The sequence below is a fragment of the Rhea americana genome, unplaced genomic scaffold, assembly GCF_003343005.1.
Source record: "Rhea americana isolate MKP2758 unplaced genomic scaffold, rheAme1 scaffold_25, whole genome shotgun sequence".
Classification (NCBI taxonomy): domain Eukaryota; kingdom Metazoa; phylum Chordata; class Aves; order Rheiformes; family Rheidae; genus Rhea; species Rhea americana.
Window position 1 is genome coordinate 214,157 of NW_028186368.1, and position 15,924 is coordinate 230,080.

The following is a 15,924-nucleotide window of genomic DNA, read 5'->3' on the forward strand; positions in this document are numbered from 1 at the left end:
TGCTCCTAGGCAAGTRATTTATCACTTGCCTTCATCTCCTAAAGCAGATGTTATAAAGTCTATTTCATGCTGTACTTACAGTTTTGTAAAGATCAGTGTGAAAGAGCAAAGATTAAAGAAAATTGACTTACTATTCTGGTTTAAAATCWGCTGTGTTGGCAGTAAACAAATAGKTATGAATTAAAATCCTGACAGAAATCACAGAAGACATTAGTTGTATATGAAAATTTGATTAACAAAACTAAAAATTAATTCTCAAGACTGAAAAGAAGCTCACCTTCACACTTCAGAGCAATTGAATCCATACAATTCCTCATTGCTGTGCGCAACTCAATACTGCTGRGGCCAAAATGGTCCTGCGAATTCTTGACCTACTACTTCTGACTGAGACARTATCATTTGATGACTTTCTTCCACAAAGGTAAACTCACCAGTTGTACAGGGATGCTGGAGGTTAGTTAGTGTAAATCACTAAGACTTTTGTTTTCAAGTCCAACATCAGATGCCAGTGGTGTTTGTAAACYATGCTTAGCTGCTGTCTTAACTTACAGAAGTCCTGAGTACCTATGCYTCAGCTGATGAGCGCTCACAGATCAGTCTCTGTCCTGATGTTGGAGTCCAAGCTCAGGACTCAGAAGCCCAAGTGTGTCCTTGGCCTTYGCTGCAGCAGCCCAAGAACAGCCTGGTTCAGTCTAATGGCGTGGAAGACAAAATCTGATCTGAACTCTGTACATTTGGCTTAGCACCAGCAGCACCATATGAGACTGGATCTCTTGGATCACTGTGTTATATAAATCCTTAAGCAGGTGTTTGGGTTCTGTCTTGAAAGTGCTTAGTTTTTTTCTTTGCTTTACTTTGTTTATTTGGGGCTTTTCCAGAATATCTATTCTAGAAAGGAAAAAAAAAAAACACCTTCATCTGATTTTTACCCTCATTATTTTCAGGTGCAGGTTTTCTTGTGTTATCACTGGTCTTTGTGCTTAAATGGCTYTTTTTCTGCAACTGGTTTTTACCATCCAGATATATTTATAAAGAACTTGGCAAAATGAACTTAGTTTGGTAAGGTTATTAGACTAACCTCTCTAAGTCTCCTCTGATAAGAGAGATCTTGTATTTTCAACGTATAACATCTTAATAGTGTTTTATTGCCCCCTCTTGCAACTGCTACATGGATGATCAGAGCAATATTGAGAATTTCTGATGGGGTCTCAGCTAGGGCTCAGGCAGTTACAGCCATACTCCCCTTTCTCTCCTGGAAACCTCTGCACTGCTACTACTTATCCTTCCACTTGCTTTTATGTGGACACACCAAACTGTCTCTGTTACACTAGTTTCTGCGTGGCACACTAGAAAGGGTTATCTTCCCAAAGCACTGATTCTTTAAAGCATAAATGGTTAGCTGTGGCCTATTTATAGTAGGAGTAAGTCTGCACAGTAAAGTCCCACATTAACACTGGTCCTTTTGCATCAGGTAGACATAATTCCATAACTGTAAGAGCTTTTAGTCTAAATAAGTGACCTGCCAGGAGATGGAGAAGTGTGAGACTAATCTCAATTAACTTAGRTATCTACATTTGAGATAGCTGTCCTTGTAAACTGAACTGAAATACRGGAAACCTTCTGGGTGCAGTTCATTTTATTTAAGGGTAGCTATTTAAAACAGGCCAGATGATGTGAATTGCACATCTCAAATTTCCTGTTAGAAGTTCCTGGTCTTCCCSCTGGTCTATCAAGGGAGTTTAGGCAACTGGTTTGGATCTCAGTGTCGGAGACTGGGTGAGATACATCCCGCCTTGAGTGACTCGCCTCAGTATCACAGAGGCAGAGTTCAGCCAAGTCTGGCGGCCGCCCATCGGTCCAGTCTTCCWAATCTTCTCTCTGAGCACCTTCAGTGATGTCGATCCTTTTCTAAACTTTGTCCCTGCTTGGGCAGAGTGCCCCCCGGGGCTTTCTGCAGTTTGGGGACAGGTACGATACTCGCAGTCTTTGCCTGGCCTCCCTGTAGCAAGTGGGGCCAGGCTTGCTCTGACTGAGAGCTGTCACCAGCGAGGCAAAGTTTCCATCCTGCTGCACAGGCTGCTCTTCGGCAGTGTTAGTGTAACGCGGCGCTGCCTCATCTGATGAGTATCTTTACAGGCGTAGGTGATTACAGTTGTGGGGTGGGTGGGTGTTTGTTTGTTTTTTAGAGCGTGTTTTCAAAGCAGGAGAAGAGTGACAAAAGATTGTCAGTAACACTTCAATAATTTTATATTTTGGCTCTCTGATTGCTMAATACTATTTCTGGGGAGGGGGAGAGGAGGAAATACGTGATTTTAAAAAGTGAAGGTTTGCGTGCTTTTTACTTGGCAAAGTGAGACTTTTTCTTAAGTAATGACATTTCAGAATGCCATCAAAAGTAGTAGTGCTAAGATCTAATAAAATTCCATTATTGGAGAAYGCAATGAGAAACCAATTCCCCAGACGTACAAGAAGCATTTTCCCTCTCAGAGGAACCATATGAAATTATTGGAACACCCAGAGAACTAATGCTTGATTCTCATTTTTCTAGCTCAGTTTCCTGGCAGAGAATTGTTTCGACAGCTCTCAGACTGGATATTTGGAATCATCTTTAATTAAGAAAGTGCCTTAGAGTTTCATGTTTACTGCAGGCTGGTAGTTGGTGAGAGTTGCAGTCTCTCACTGCTGTGAACTGCGTGTGTCGGCTGTAGGGCTATACAGYGTGTGTGTATTTGGCCTTTTGTTAACGCGTGGTGGGGAAACACTAGCAGATGTGACCTGAGCCACGCTGATGATATGTGCACGACAGATCCAGAAAGACTGGAGAAGGGGTAAGACATGGAGACCTGCTAACACGCGCTGCTGTTCCAGCATGGGCAGGAGCGGTGTTGGTGGTGCTTAGGGGACCGTCTGCGCAGATGTGGTCTACAAGGCGAGCACACGCAGTGGGGGCAGGAAAGGGGCCACGTGGCTGGCTTGAGGAACGAGGAGGGAGTGCATCCTTAAAAATTAYGTATTTTAATTTGTTTCAGCATCCTCCAGCTACAGCCCCCTATGCCTGTGTGGGACCAGAATGATAAGAACGTATATAGGAGGAGCACTCCTGTGCAGGGGCAGGGCAACCTCAAGGCACACGCAGAGCAACAGCGTCGGATACAGGGAGCRCGCAGACTCGGCTCTGCACTCAACATCTCTCTGAAATGTTTGCTCTGGTGACAGCTTTTCCTTTGTAGATGGCGCAGCCAGCGGCGTTTGGGTCCTCTCAGCCTATAAGGGTCCTGTTCTCAATTTTACAAGTCAGTGTACTCACGAGGAGCTATGTGTGCTCCAGCGTTCTTCCATTCTGTTCTGCAAGCTTGTCTCATGTGCCTGATTTCTATGCTGGTTGTGCTGAAAGGGGAAGTGTGAGAGAGAACATCAGGCGAGCTAGTTAGAAAACATAAAGCAAATATTTTTTTAAGTCTTCCCATTAAAGCAAAAACTCAGAAGCGCAGGAGAGCATGTTATTCAACAAAACACATCTGCCTCCAGCTTGGTAATTTGATTTATGAGTTCATGCAAGACTTATTGCCCGTTACACACATTCAGTCCCTTTGAGGTTATGTTTGTACATGCTGGACCAAATTCATTCTCTGCATAATGCAACCGATTTCTTTGGAGTTAAACCAGAGATGAAATCTGAGCACTAATTGTTACCGTGTGTGAGCCTTCCACTTGCAGCTCTGTCAATGAGCTGTGGGTTTTATTCCAGTTGCTGAAAATTAGGTGGAAGTGCAGATGTTTCTGGTTGCAGTTGGCAATTGGACTTCTATAAACTTGTAAACTACAGGCTCCTGATGCATACTTTCTTTCCTGGGTGTATTTATTTTTTAATTTTAGTGATAATGAAATGAAGGGTGTAATTACTCAGTATGTGCTTAGTCAGTCAAGGTTATTTTAATCATAACTAGACTGAAGAGTGTGGCTGCATGCGGAAGTGGGCTTGACAGTCTTGTGTTTCTGGAAASAAAAATCTTTTGATGTTGATTTACTGCTCACCACCTCTCCTGCTGTCCATATCATAGGCAGGAATTGCATCATGCACATTTCTTTGCAAAGTTTTTTTTTTTTGGTCCCTTCTATTTCCTTTTGCATCCTTTAAATTCCCTCTTCCTTCTTCATCAGGAGCAGTCTTCAAGATGCTGTTAAGAATAGTAGTGTTAYTAGGGAGCAACCTGAAAATGCTGTTTGGTATGCAATTAACAGGCATGCAGTGAAGACCTTTTAATGATAATGTTGGCTGGATGTAGTGTAATCCATAGCCTTTTCTTCCTCTAGGGAAAGGGCTAGTTCAATGCCTGGATTTTAATGAAAATATTTCACTATTTAAACAGGAAAAAATCCTATCAAAACATATTTTTGTTTGCTAAAAATGATAAAAGAAAGAGGGTTTTTTAGGTTTTMTTTTTTATTGCCTTTTGTTGTTATTAAGGAAAAACCTTTAGAAAAATTAGGTATTTAGGATCTTGTTTTCCCTCTAGCTTTACCAGAAGACAAGCTGTATTTGATTCCTAGCACAATTCAATGCACTAATAAGCTATTATACCATCTTTTCAACACCAGCATACCACAATTGCGGAGTGAAATGTTATATTTAGAGGAGTCACTGCATTCACTGCAGCACCGTGGAGTCATCATTGGTGACTGCTTCTGTAAAAAGCCAGTTGCTCTTGGTTCCTGTCTCTCACTGAAATTTGAATTCAGCAGGAGTCTCAGGATCCTCTCCCCTGCCTCATGCAGACAAGATGACACTAGATACAAGATGCAGGGCACCTGCTGAGTTCAGACCTGTATTCATGCTCCCCAACTAGCTTGCTTTGTTCTGTTAACACTGACCTAAGCCCAGTAACCTGAGCATGTGAAGTTTTAATTCAGCCAAGATGTTGAATATCTACTCAATATGGTAATCCATAACATTACATTAACTTTGTAAGAATCAAGAGCAACTTCCTTTCCACAGAGTACCACTTCTTTCTCCACCAGCCATCTTTCTCACAATTTTTAGGGACTAATTGACATTAACAAGTTCTTTAGAGAAATTTCCTTTCCAGAGTACTTAGAAGCTCTTTAAAAAAATGTAGACATATCTTTCTTTTTTCACACGTCTCCAGTTTCTCCTAGTAGTCAACGATAAGCCTGTTTCCCCTTCTCTAGTTTACAACTTCTTTCCATTAGGATTGGACATCTCTTGTCTGAGTACTTTCATCTTAGCATCTGGATTCTTTCTGCTGTCACTTTTGCTTCAGATGGCAATTTAAGGTATCCCTCCTGATCTCAAAAATCTGTAATGCAGAGCTCAAAGCCACAGTAACTGTCTTTTTCCCCACCCTTTTGCCAACCCAAGATGAAATCTGAGATTCTTGCAAGCAGTGTTAGGCTCTTCAGGATACTCCTTGCTCTGTTCCACRCATTTTCAGGAATGTGCTGCCTTCTTCCTGCCCTCATTGCAAGCAAGCAGCAAGAGTGGGCAGACAAACAGTGACTACAGGAGCAGAAGAGAAGCAGCTTGGCATCTGAGACCAGAAACGGAGTGAAAGTAATTCCATGAAGGGTTCAGTCTTAAAGGACTTTAGTGTTCTGGATAGTGCAGAACAGAACCAGGCCCTCCATCAGAGTTAATTAGAACTACTCAGTRATACATGTTACTGTCCTATAACAGAAATTCTTTTAGGTGTGCTAAACATTTTTTGCAGGTGAGACTTTGAGCCCTCCCTTCAGTTACTTATATTTTGCAGCCACCTGTGGGCACTATAGTAATAAATGACACATGTATTAATAAATGACATAATAATTTAAATACTGTGTATTATGCACAATGGTTTTACAACAGCCTGAGTCCTTTCCCCTCCTTTCCAGACACCAACACACTCACAGGTCTTGCTTTCTTTTGGCAGTTTTTACCTTTCAGTGAATTGTGTGTAGGGAGGACACAACCCTGCAAGGGTGCAGGCTGTGGAGGTAGCTGCAGGTGGCTTTTCCGAGTCARCCAGTCAAGCTGCTGAGGGTGGGAAGTAACATAGTGGCAGATGGTTTGAGAAGCACAAGCACGCTGTTCCTCGGTGCAACTTACCCTGTGTTCGGCCTCAGGTTCCTAATGCTTGTTAGTGGGAGTTTAGAAGACTTCAAATGTTTTTTAGGATGAATTACTGCTTAACTATTTGCTTTCTATTGAAAACCTCCCATGCTGACTGCTCCTGTCTCGGCCTCTTCTTTGCATTTCTAGTGCATTTGTCTGCTSTTGGCTTTCACCTCTAGTAAGAAACAGATAACATTACACTTTGTTAACACGGAGCTGGGTTTCTCTGCTCTTGCTTAATGCTAGAGCAGCATAAACAAACTACAAGTGTTTGTTCCACTTTAATGAAGGGACTTGAGGGTCCAGTGTACAGCATTTATTCTTTGGAGTAAACATCCGTTCCCACAGGCATCCAGCAGAGTCTGGCATAAAACATCAAAAGAACAGAAATGAAAGGATTTTTCCCCTTTACAGAGATGAGACAGTGGAACATTCTCCCAAGAGATTAGATGGCTGAATGCGCTCTTTGCAAAAGGACTTGTGTACTCAGCCAGGGCTGCGCACAGAATTACTGCTCTTCCAATCTGGGTTTTTCGCTGCTAGTGGAATAATTACAATTTTTAAACGGTCTGCATATGCAGCATTACATTTGGTGGGACAAACTCTTGTTGATAATCAGATTGATATATTTAAGATCTGAGTTTCTGGAGCTCCCCTGTGAGAGTTCTCCCACTTCAGCAATCTAACCATTACATTGAGGAACCTGAGGAGGTGATGTTATTTTGGTCTTCTGTACAACAGAAAGCTGTGCAAACTGAAAAACTGTACTCTTACCTGAGTGCTGTGCAAGTGAGAGCTGGGATAAGGTGTTTCTGAACAGGCATCCACACTTGTGGACTATTGACACTGGTGAGAAGGTCACTGTTTGACCAGTGTGTTGAAGAGCCCCCATATCATCACAGTGGCTCTTCACCCCATTTTTTTTTCTGAGAAAGAGACAGTTTGAGCGCTGCTGCCAATAGAGGCGAGTTGCATTTCATGTTGGCTACTCTGGAGGCTGCTCTCAGTTTAAAGGGACCAGGGGCCTTAGATGCTCAGGATTTGAGGGATGGACAGGGCTAACCCAACTCCTTACCCTCAGCACTGTCTGCTTATAGTGACTGCCTGCTCCATGTTAAAGGTTTGTAGATCTTATGCTCTGAGTCACTGTATGGGAACCTTGGTCTTCCTAGGTAGCAAGGCAAAGCAAGATGTTAAGYACAGTAGCTCTAGCTTTAAGATCATTACAGTTTAATGCTGGCTAAACTCATCAAACCTATCCAGAAATCAGTTCAGGCTTTGGGAGATGTGTAATTTATGTCCAGAAGACGATTAACAAGAGAGCTGCATTCTGGTTCAGTATCCAGTGTGAGTATGCAGGTGGGAGCATGCCAAGAGATAATCTCATGAAAATAAGAAAAATGTGCGTGATGACAGGAAGGCCACAAGTGAAACATGGCAGCTTCCTAACCAAGTGCAGACAAGGAGAAAAAAATTTAAGGCCATGCTGCTATACTGATCTCCCTGAGCAGGTGGCAGTTATTTGTCCAAAGATTACTTTGTCTTCTGGTAAAGTGACAGTTGAAAAAGAATTCCTGATGGCTGAAAGGCCTCCTCTTGTCTGCCTGTCCACTAGGGTAACTGCCGTGAATTAGCAGGACTGGTCGGTGGGAGTTTCTTTTTTTCCTAGGAAGTCTTCAAATAGAAATTGCTTCCAGATAAAGGGGWTGTGGAAAGTGTCTCAGCATCAGAGACTGACAGAAGAAGTGGAGAATGAAAAATGCCAGGTCTCCCGTAAGCCTGGGCTCTGTGACCGTGGGAGTGAGACACTGGCGATACCAGCACGGGTTTGCTCTTTGAGTGGTCGCAGGGCGAGGCTGAACGGGTGAAGTGTTCACAGTGATCCTGAACACTTAGCCTTTGCTGACGTGATCAGATGCTTCTGCTTTCACTGAGTTACATTCGTCTGTGCAACCATTATTGCTTTTGGCAAGCTGTTGCTGTATTGACAACTGGCCCTCAGAGCAGGCTAAGTTTTCCTCATGTAATTTTGAGGCACTTTCACCAGGTGGATTTTAACTTACGTAGTAAGTGTAAAAAGGCTGTCTCTGTTTTGTAACACTTCATGGCAGCACATCACTGAAACCGGAAGAAAAAAAGACTTCTCTATCACTACCAAGACTGTGGAGGATCCATAATAAGAACAGAGTGGCAAGGCTTATTCTCACTCACCACAGATTTGTGATTCAGTGATATGTATATCATATGAGTGACTGGTAGGATRGTTGCCCTTTAYTGTGAAAAAGACCAAAGACCRTGTAAGCACCAAATTACAGAAACTRGCTTTATAGTTTTAGTACCTTAAGCAGATACTTGAAAACATGCCTTTTCTGACACTTCAGGAGCTGATAATCTCAAATGACATCTTTGTCCCAGTTATTTTGAAGACCAGCATGGAGGGAGGTGTAAATGTATGCGGGAAGGAAGGGAGGTAATTTAAACTCTATCTGGAGCTGGGTGAGAGCCACAGGCTGGATACCACTGGTTGTAGTGTTTGACTCTTCTCCTGTTTTCGGTATCCAGATTGTTCTGATCATGACCACAGCAGTCCCTGTTTCCCCAGGGGATGGTTCAAAGAGAGATGAGGTGGTTCCCACTCCCGCTGATTACAGGGAACATGGAGAGAGAGGCATTTGCCAGCTGTTGGGAGCACAGTTTGCTGCTAGACTATATGGTGTCCTGTCTGCTGTTGGTTACGGCATCAACTCAGAATGAAAAGGGGCTTAAAGTCCAAGCAGTTGCCTATTGGCAAAGAGGGACAGACTGCGTTTTGAAAGAAAGGGCAAAGGAAGAAAGTGAGAGGAGTATCATGCTGAAAGACTGCGGAAGAGAAAAGAAGTTCAAAGAGAAAACGCAAAGAAAAACACTGACGAACCAGCTCATTACTTACTTGTTTGCTGCCAAAATAGAAATTAAACAGGTTTTTCTAAAGTTCTAGAATTGTACTTAGTGGAGTGGGGAGAGGAAAAATAGATGCATCAAAGGGCAGAGTTCATTTTGTTCTGCAGCTGATACGAAAATGGTAACTTGGTATCATGGAAGCGGAGCACAGGCTTGATGTTTTGAAGCCTCTTTTCTGTTAAAATCTGTAGTCCAGTACTCTGCTTCATAAGGACTCTGTGATTCTGAGCTCTACTTCTCTTCTTTAAAGTCATAAACAAATCTCCTGTCACTGTTCGTGGCTTACACTGAAGAGCTACTTGCGCAGAAGGGAAGGGATGCTGGTTGACTGACCTGCAACACGTTTTCCATTTTTGCTTTTCCTGGCTGCTGCTTCCACATGCTGAGTTAGTGCTGGAAGTAATACAGCTAAATTGCTTCCTCCAGCTACTCACTCTCAATTGACTTGTCTCCACAGGCAGCTTTAAGTGGTGCCCACAGGGCATTGCATAGCCTGAAATCCCCACTAACCCTGGTATCTCAAAAACAATCAAGACAAACTCTAGTCTCTGCTGTAGGAAACAATGCAGAGTTGTAACAAGTTGTTACCCTAAAAAGAAGAAATGAGGGTCCATACATGTCAACCTTCACTAACTAAAACACATTATTTTTCAGCTGTTCTGTGTGCTGCGTTGTGCATGAGGAAAGGGCTTTTTGTTTTTAGAGTGCAGTTGGTCCAATGCTGCAGTGTTTTTTCAAGGGAGCTAAACACTAAGCAAACAAAAAAAAATCCACCTTTTTTACTCTTCTGTGATAACCGAGTTAATTCTAATTGCTCAGTTTTTGCAGACAGATTTTATTTAGAACAGAAACGAAATGTGTTCTGTCATCACTCCTATGATTCGTAAGTTGATCTATCCCTTTAAGATCTTTGATGATTATTTATATTGCATTATAAACTCTCACAGCTTGTGAGAGCATAGATAAAGCATATTTTCTGAACCTGAAATTTGTCATCTGTCTGTGAGACTGTTTTACTAGTAAAAGACTATTGTTTCTGTTTTCCTAGCTCTTCACTTGTTTCTAGCACTTAAGTCAACTATGGCAGATGTTTCAACAGGGCAGGCTCTCAGCATCTCTAGGGACTGTCGTGGTCCGTGAGAACTGCCCCTTGTCCCAGGCAAATGAGGCATCTTCTCGCATGGGTGATCCTGGGGACAGGACAGCTTTGTCCAGAAGTCGTGTGATCCTGATAGGGTTATGTTTCTTCCTGAGACTTCTGTGTAAGGAAAAGCGAGCTTAGAGAAGAGCAATGTCTGTTTTCTGAGGTGTTTGAGATGGAGTTGGAGGTCTTCTTTATGCAGTTTCATATCCTTTACTGCTGAAGGGCTTTTCTTAATTATGATTGGCTTAAAATTTCTGTAGTCTTTCTTCAGTTTGCTTTATTGTCAGTAAATTTTTTTTTTCATTTTCTTTAGCAAGTCGATATAGCAGCTTTGGCACTAGCTCTGTAATTCAGTCTTGAGTGGAAATAGCTTGAAACAAGGGATAAGGACTTCAAGGAACGTGCCTCTACAAGCTTCCAGCTTCAGAGCCAGAGCAGCCATCAGCTACAGAGATCAGCATTTCCCACCGTAGACTGGGAGACTAGATCTCATACCTCAGGGAGGATAGAGCTCATTCCTATGGGGTCTGATATCTACCTTTGGCTGATAAAGTGGGAAAGAAGGGAGAGAAGGCAAAGAGAATATGCCCCTGAAGGCTGTTAGCCTAACATAATCTGACAGCGAATGCAAGCAGTGACTTCCATGCTGATTCTACAGGCTTTGTCCAGGCAGAGTTGATGTTACCCTTTGGAAATGACTGCCCAGGACCCTCTTCCCTCTCCAAACTAACAAATGGACGGGATAAAAATTTGTTCTGCGAGTCAAAAGTCTTGAATCCAAAATTCAAAAATGCATGGCAATGCTGCCCCATGGTGAGACTGGCATGTTGTGACAAAAGGTTCTCAGTATTTTCTCCTCTGTATTAGATGATTGTTCTCTGTGAGGTCTTTTTCTTTCTTCGGTGTCTTGCATTTTGCTACTAGATGGGTTCTGTCCAGTATGCCAAAGGAGTTTCTGTTAGAAAATGCCAAGCAAATCTCTCTATCTCAGAAATAACATTTGTGGGAGATACCAGGAATCAGTCTTGGTCTCTCAGTGCTCAAAATCAGTGGACTGTCAAGTGCCATCTTTTACTATACTGTAGATGTAGGTACTGTAGATGTTTGCACTCTTTTGGGAGTGCCCGCCAGGATTTACTCTCAGCAGAAGAGTCCAGCTGTGTTCTCAGATGAATTAGAACTCTGAATTTATGGATTTTTCTACTAATCCTTTCACTGGCACTTTGAATCAAAGCATCTGAAAGGTGGTAGTGCATTTCTTATCAGTCAGGGTAAATACCCCTGTAAGTCTAATCTTCACAAAGCTCACATTCAGTGTCAGCAGGATGCTTGTTATTCACTCAGATACTCTGACATGAAGCTGCTCCATCATTTATTTTACCTCATCCATAGCATAAAATGGAGAGTCTGGGGTGAGATGGCCGCTTTATCTTGAAGGCAGTCGCAGATGTTCATTCTTCAACACTGATACCTTCCTGTTGGTCTCTGAACAATTCAGAACTCTAAAAGCCCTGAAGAGCCTCTGATTTGTGTATTCAGCACACCCCTGCTAGCATTGTRTCTCTTTTCAGTACCTGTTTAAGCAGTAATTGTGGCAACCTGTACTATCCTATGGAAACATTGATTAACAGACACTTTTCAGATCAGTTTTGTAAATACAGCCTGGAGTGTACAGGCTGCTGTTCAGCCAGTGCAGCTCCAAGGCTGTTAATGTCACAAGGGAGAAAGCAAACAAACCTGGAGGGTGATACCTGGAAACATCACCATGAGAAAGAGACCTCAGACTATAACCGTAAAGCAAGTTTGATGCGAAAACAAGCACAAAAGCCTAGAAGCATTTCTTTCTCTTCCCCCTCCCCCCAAAATGTTTCAAATAATTTGTCTCTCCTTTCGAAGTTAAAAAAAATCTCACAAAGATACAAATCTGTGGTTTCTGAAGCCCTGCAGCACAGTCCTGTAGCAATTGTACTTTTGATGGAATCAAAAGTACCTGCACAATTATATTACAGGTGAAGCTGTGAGGTGCTATCTGAAAAATAACCTATTTAAATGTATAAAGCGTGTAAAAATGAGCTCAACCATGAAGCAGTTTTCAGCTAAGGTTTCATGAGCAGCATAATTTACGTTATAATTCAGCTTATTCTTGAACCCAAGGGACTGCTATGCTAAACTATTGCACTGACCCACCTACAGAGAGACTGACAGGCTCTTTGTTGCAGAGTCAAGTTAGGAAATACCAGAGCTAAGGTTGTCTGTGCAACCTTCATACCCCCTCCCCATGTAGATGTGTTACAATACATGCTTTAATTCCATAATCCCACAGTCATTTTCCACTGGCCCCCTGCCTCCTTCAGTGCGGAGGAGGCACAGTGCTGCCTTAATGAGCAGATACAGAACGATTTGGCTTGTTATTATTCAGTGTGTGACCGCAGACCTTGTTCAAGTCCCACTCTCCAAGTCCTGCTCTGAAAACACAGTGTTTCGTTTCCTCCTCAGCTGTATTACAGCTTGTTCCACTAAAATGTCACAGCACTTCACAGTCACAACCCAGACACCCTGCAGAGGGTGCCTAATGTTATATCCCCATTTTACAGATAGAGACTGGAAACAGCAAGCGCTTAACATCCACTGACTCTTGCCATCCCATTCCTGTTGGCACAATATCCTTTCCTAGCTCTAAAGCACAGCTTCCTGGGGAGATCTGGTACAGCTGTGAGCCTTCTGCATGTCACTAGCTCAGACCCCTTATGCGTCAAGTCAACCACCGAGACAACAAGGGGAGGTAAAAGTTAGTGGCCACCTGTGAACAGTCTGGCTTTTAGGTTAGTTCCCAGTGCGGTTTAGGAATCCAGTCAGAAATTAGGATGGCACTAAGGCCTCCAGGGCAGCTGCCTTGTGCAGATCTTGGTCCTACCCTTCTAAGCAATCCCTGTCTAATGTTTCACATTACAGTTACAGTAAGAGGCAGGAGTAGCCATACAGTGTCCCAGCCTTACTCCACTGGGAACAAGAACAGCCCCTTAAAAACTGAGCAAAGATTTCTCACTGCCAGTTCTTTACTGCCATTGAACTTAGCCTCAGTGCCAAGGTAAGAGGAGATACTGTGCCAGGGAAGGTGTTTGCTGCCCCCCTCTTCAGCTGCCAGGGAGGGTGAGGCAGCAGCGGAAAGCTTGAGTAATGTACCCCATTGCTCCTCATGTTTCTCTTCTTCAAGTTATGAGTATCCCATGAGTTTGTAACTTGGGAGCACCAAGCTCTTCTTCCATTAGTTTCTGTCCTCTTTCAAAGACCCACTTAAAACTAAGGGAGGAGAGCACTATAGGTGCCAACATGTTTTGCTGCTACTGTGCTTTGCACATAGCTGCCTACCAGAGTTTCCTCCAGCCCTGCCTGTTAGTTCTCTGCACAAGCTCTCAGTCATGCTCCCTTTGCCCAATCTGTCTGAGTTTCACTCAACTCCCAGTCTAAGAATAACTTTTCCATCAGCATCTGGTCCCAGCCTTTTCACCCTCAGTACTTTTTGTCTCAGTTTCTCTTCTCTTCCTTCTGCTCCAATGCTASTGGCTTGGTCCATCCCACAGGTTAATAGGGCAGTGCAGCCTGCAGAGCTCTGGGAGCCRGATGTGTTTGACACATGCACTACAGGTGCAGGCAGACTAGAAGTACCTTTGCCATGAAGCAATAGCCCCTGTGGGAATGTGGGAAGCCCAGGCAGTTACTGTCATTAACTTCTGCCATGTAGGTTTAGGATTAGGGTTTGTGTCTAGCCCCACCGCCTGCCTGTCACTCGTATGGGTGGCTCTGATGCAGATTGAGACTCCTAATGTAGGGGGTCACTTTGCTTCTTTGTCCCCTCTGCTGACTAAAACAATCTAGTGCTTCAAGGTCTTAGCACTATGAGAGGAGTTTTGAAATTAATTGTCTCTTAAAACTTCTTGTTTGGTGCCTTTTGGCAGTGCAGTTTTGGTCACCCAAGGTAAGAGATGAGGAACAGTGTGGCAGGACTGTTGTGCAAGGCAGCCTTCCTTCTCTCTCAGCTGCACATACCTACACAAGTGGAAAGTCAAGTTATTTACAGCCTTGGATCTGCTCCCTAGACTTTAAACTAATGAAGGGTGTTTACATGCATTCTTGGGTGAAGCTGAGGAAGAAACAGCACTTCTTTTAGCCAAGACCCAGGGAAAGAGGGAGCCGCGAGAGCCCCTTTGTACAGTTCTGGCAGCTCATCTAAGCCTAAATCTGCCGCGGCCCTGCTCCTGGCTGCAGCCGCTGCTAAGCAGAGCTCTCCTTACACCGAAGAGGAACTGCTGGCAGTCCTAGTGCTGTTTGGTACTCCTTGAGAGTAAAACGTGCCCTGAAGCCCTGGGGAGAGGGAGCACACGAGTCACAGGCTGGCCTGCACAGCAGAGGCGGTGCTGGCTGGCCGCCTGCCAGGGAGGTATCCCGTGATCACAGGGCTTAGGGAGATGATTGCCTTGGCAATGCTTCTACACCACCAACCCAGACTTCTCTTCTCTAGCTGCACAGGTGCTTTTTCCGACGTAGCTGTGTGGATTAGGGCAAACTCTGCTGCTGAGGGTCCGTAGTGTGGGATAGACAAGACTTACCTGGCATAAGCAGCKAGCTATGACTATTTTCAGAATTGGCAAGGCCACCCCATAATGAGACCAAGTTCTCACCCCTTGTCCCTTGGTAATCCCCCAAAGAAGTACAACAAACTGTGGCTCTTTGAAACCTKTAATGTTATAATTTGGTGTATCAGTTTACAGCCGTATTACTGGGCCTTCGAATTCAAGCTCTTATAGGTATAGTAGTCAAGTCACTAATGGCAAATATAACAGGGCCTGCCTGCTGATATTTCTGCCTGCTCATATGCCTGCAATATTTCTGCAGATTTTYAGGGTTTTTTCTTTTTTACTGTTCCTGGTTCTAAGTGAAGAGTCTTCAGTTTTCACTTCAAACACATCTTGAGCGTGAACAGATGGGCAAGAGCAGCAGCTCACGTGGAACCAGCTCAGGAAAACCATGATCTCATGGGAATTTCCCCAGAAGTGCTCTAGGAAACAAGTGCCCTTGAACTCAGCAGCTTRTGTGCTCAAATACAGGGCATCATATTTTACCAGGTGTGAAATTTTAATGAAATACTTTTTTTTTTTTTAATTAGAACATACAACTTCCCTCCCCCAGCTAATCCCAAAGTGAAGTTAACCTTCAGTTGCATTTGGTTTTGAGTTAGTTTTTTGAATATCTATCTACAAAAATAAATAATAAGCTAAAATTAAAATAATGTGATTGCTTATTAGTTGTAGTTTCCCCTCAAACAGCTTCACACCTTCTTTCTTGCTATCCCTTATTCTTTGGAGGAGGTGCCTGTAAAACTCTGCCCAGTCATTGCATTTTTCCTGCTTTGAATTCCTCCTCCTAACCCAACATGAGCAGTGATGCCTGTAAAAAGCCTAAAGCAGTAGCTTGGCAGTGGCAGCTTATGACCTGTGCTGCTTCCAGTATCCATTTCACCTTGGCCTTCCCCTGCACTCGTGAGCTGGGCACAGCTGCTGCCTCCCGATGGGCTGCTCCAGCAGGTCCCCCAGCTGGGAACCATCCTTCTGTGCATKTAGCATCTGCCACATGAAGGTCTGCTCTACTGTGGTGCAAGTAATCACTTTTAATCAGTGTTTTGTTCTGTCAAATGGTTTTGTGATGGAAAAATAAGAAACAGTAATACATT

The 15,924-nt window shown here is 43.5% G+C and overlaps 1 protein-coding gene across 1 annotated transcript in view; it reads left to right on the forward strand.

The window, feature by feature from the left end:
• Positions 1 to 15,924, forward strand: part of METTL24 (methyltransferase like 24) — a 35,714-nt gene that overhangs the window by 16,324 nt on the left and 3,466 nt on the right. The gene's annotated exons all lie outside the window — the stretch shown is intronic.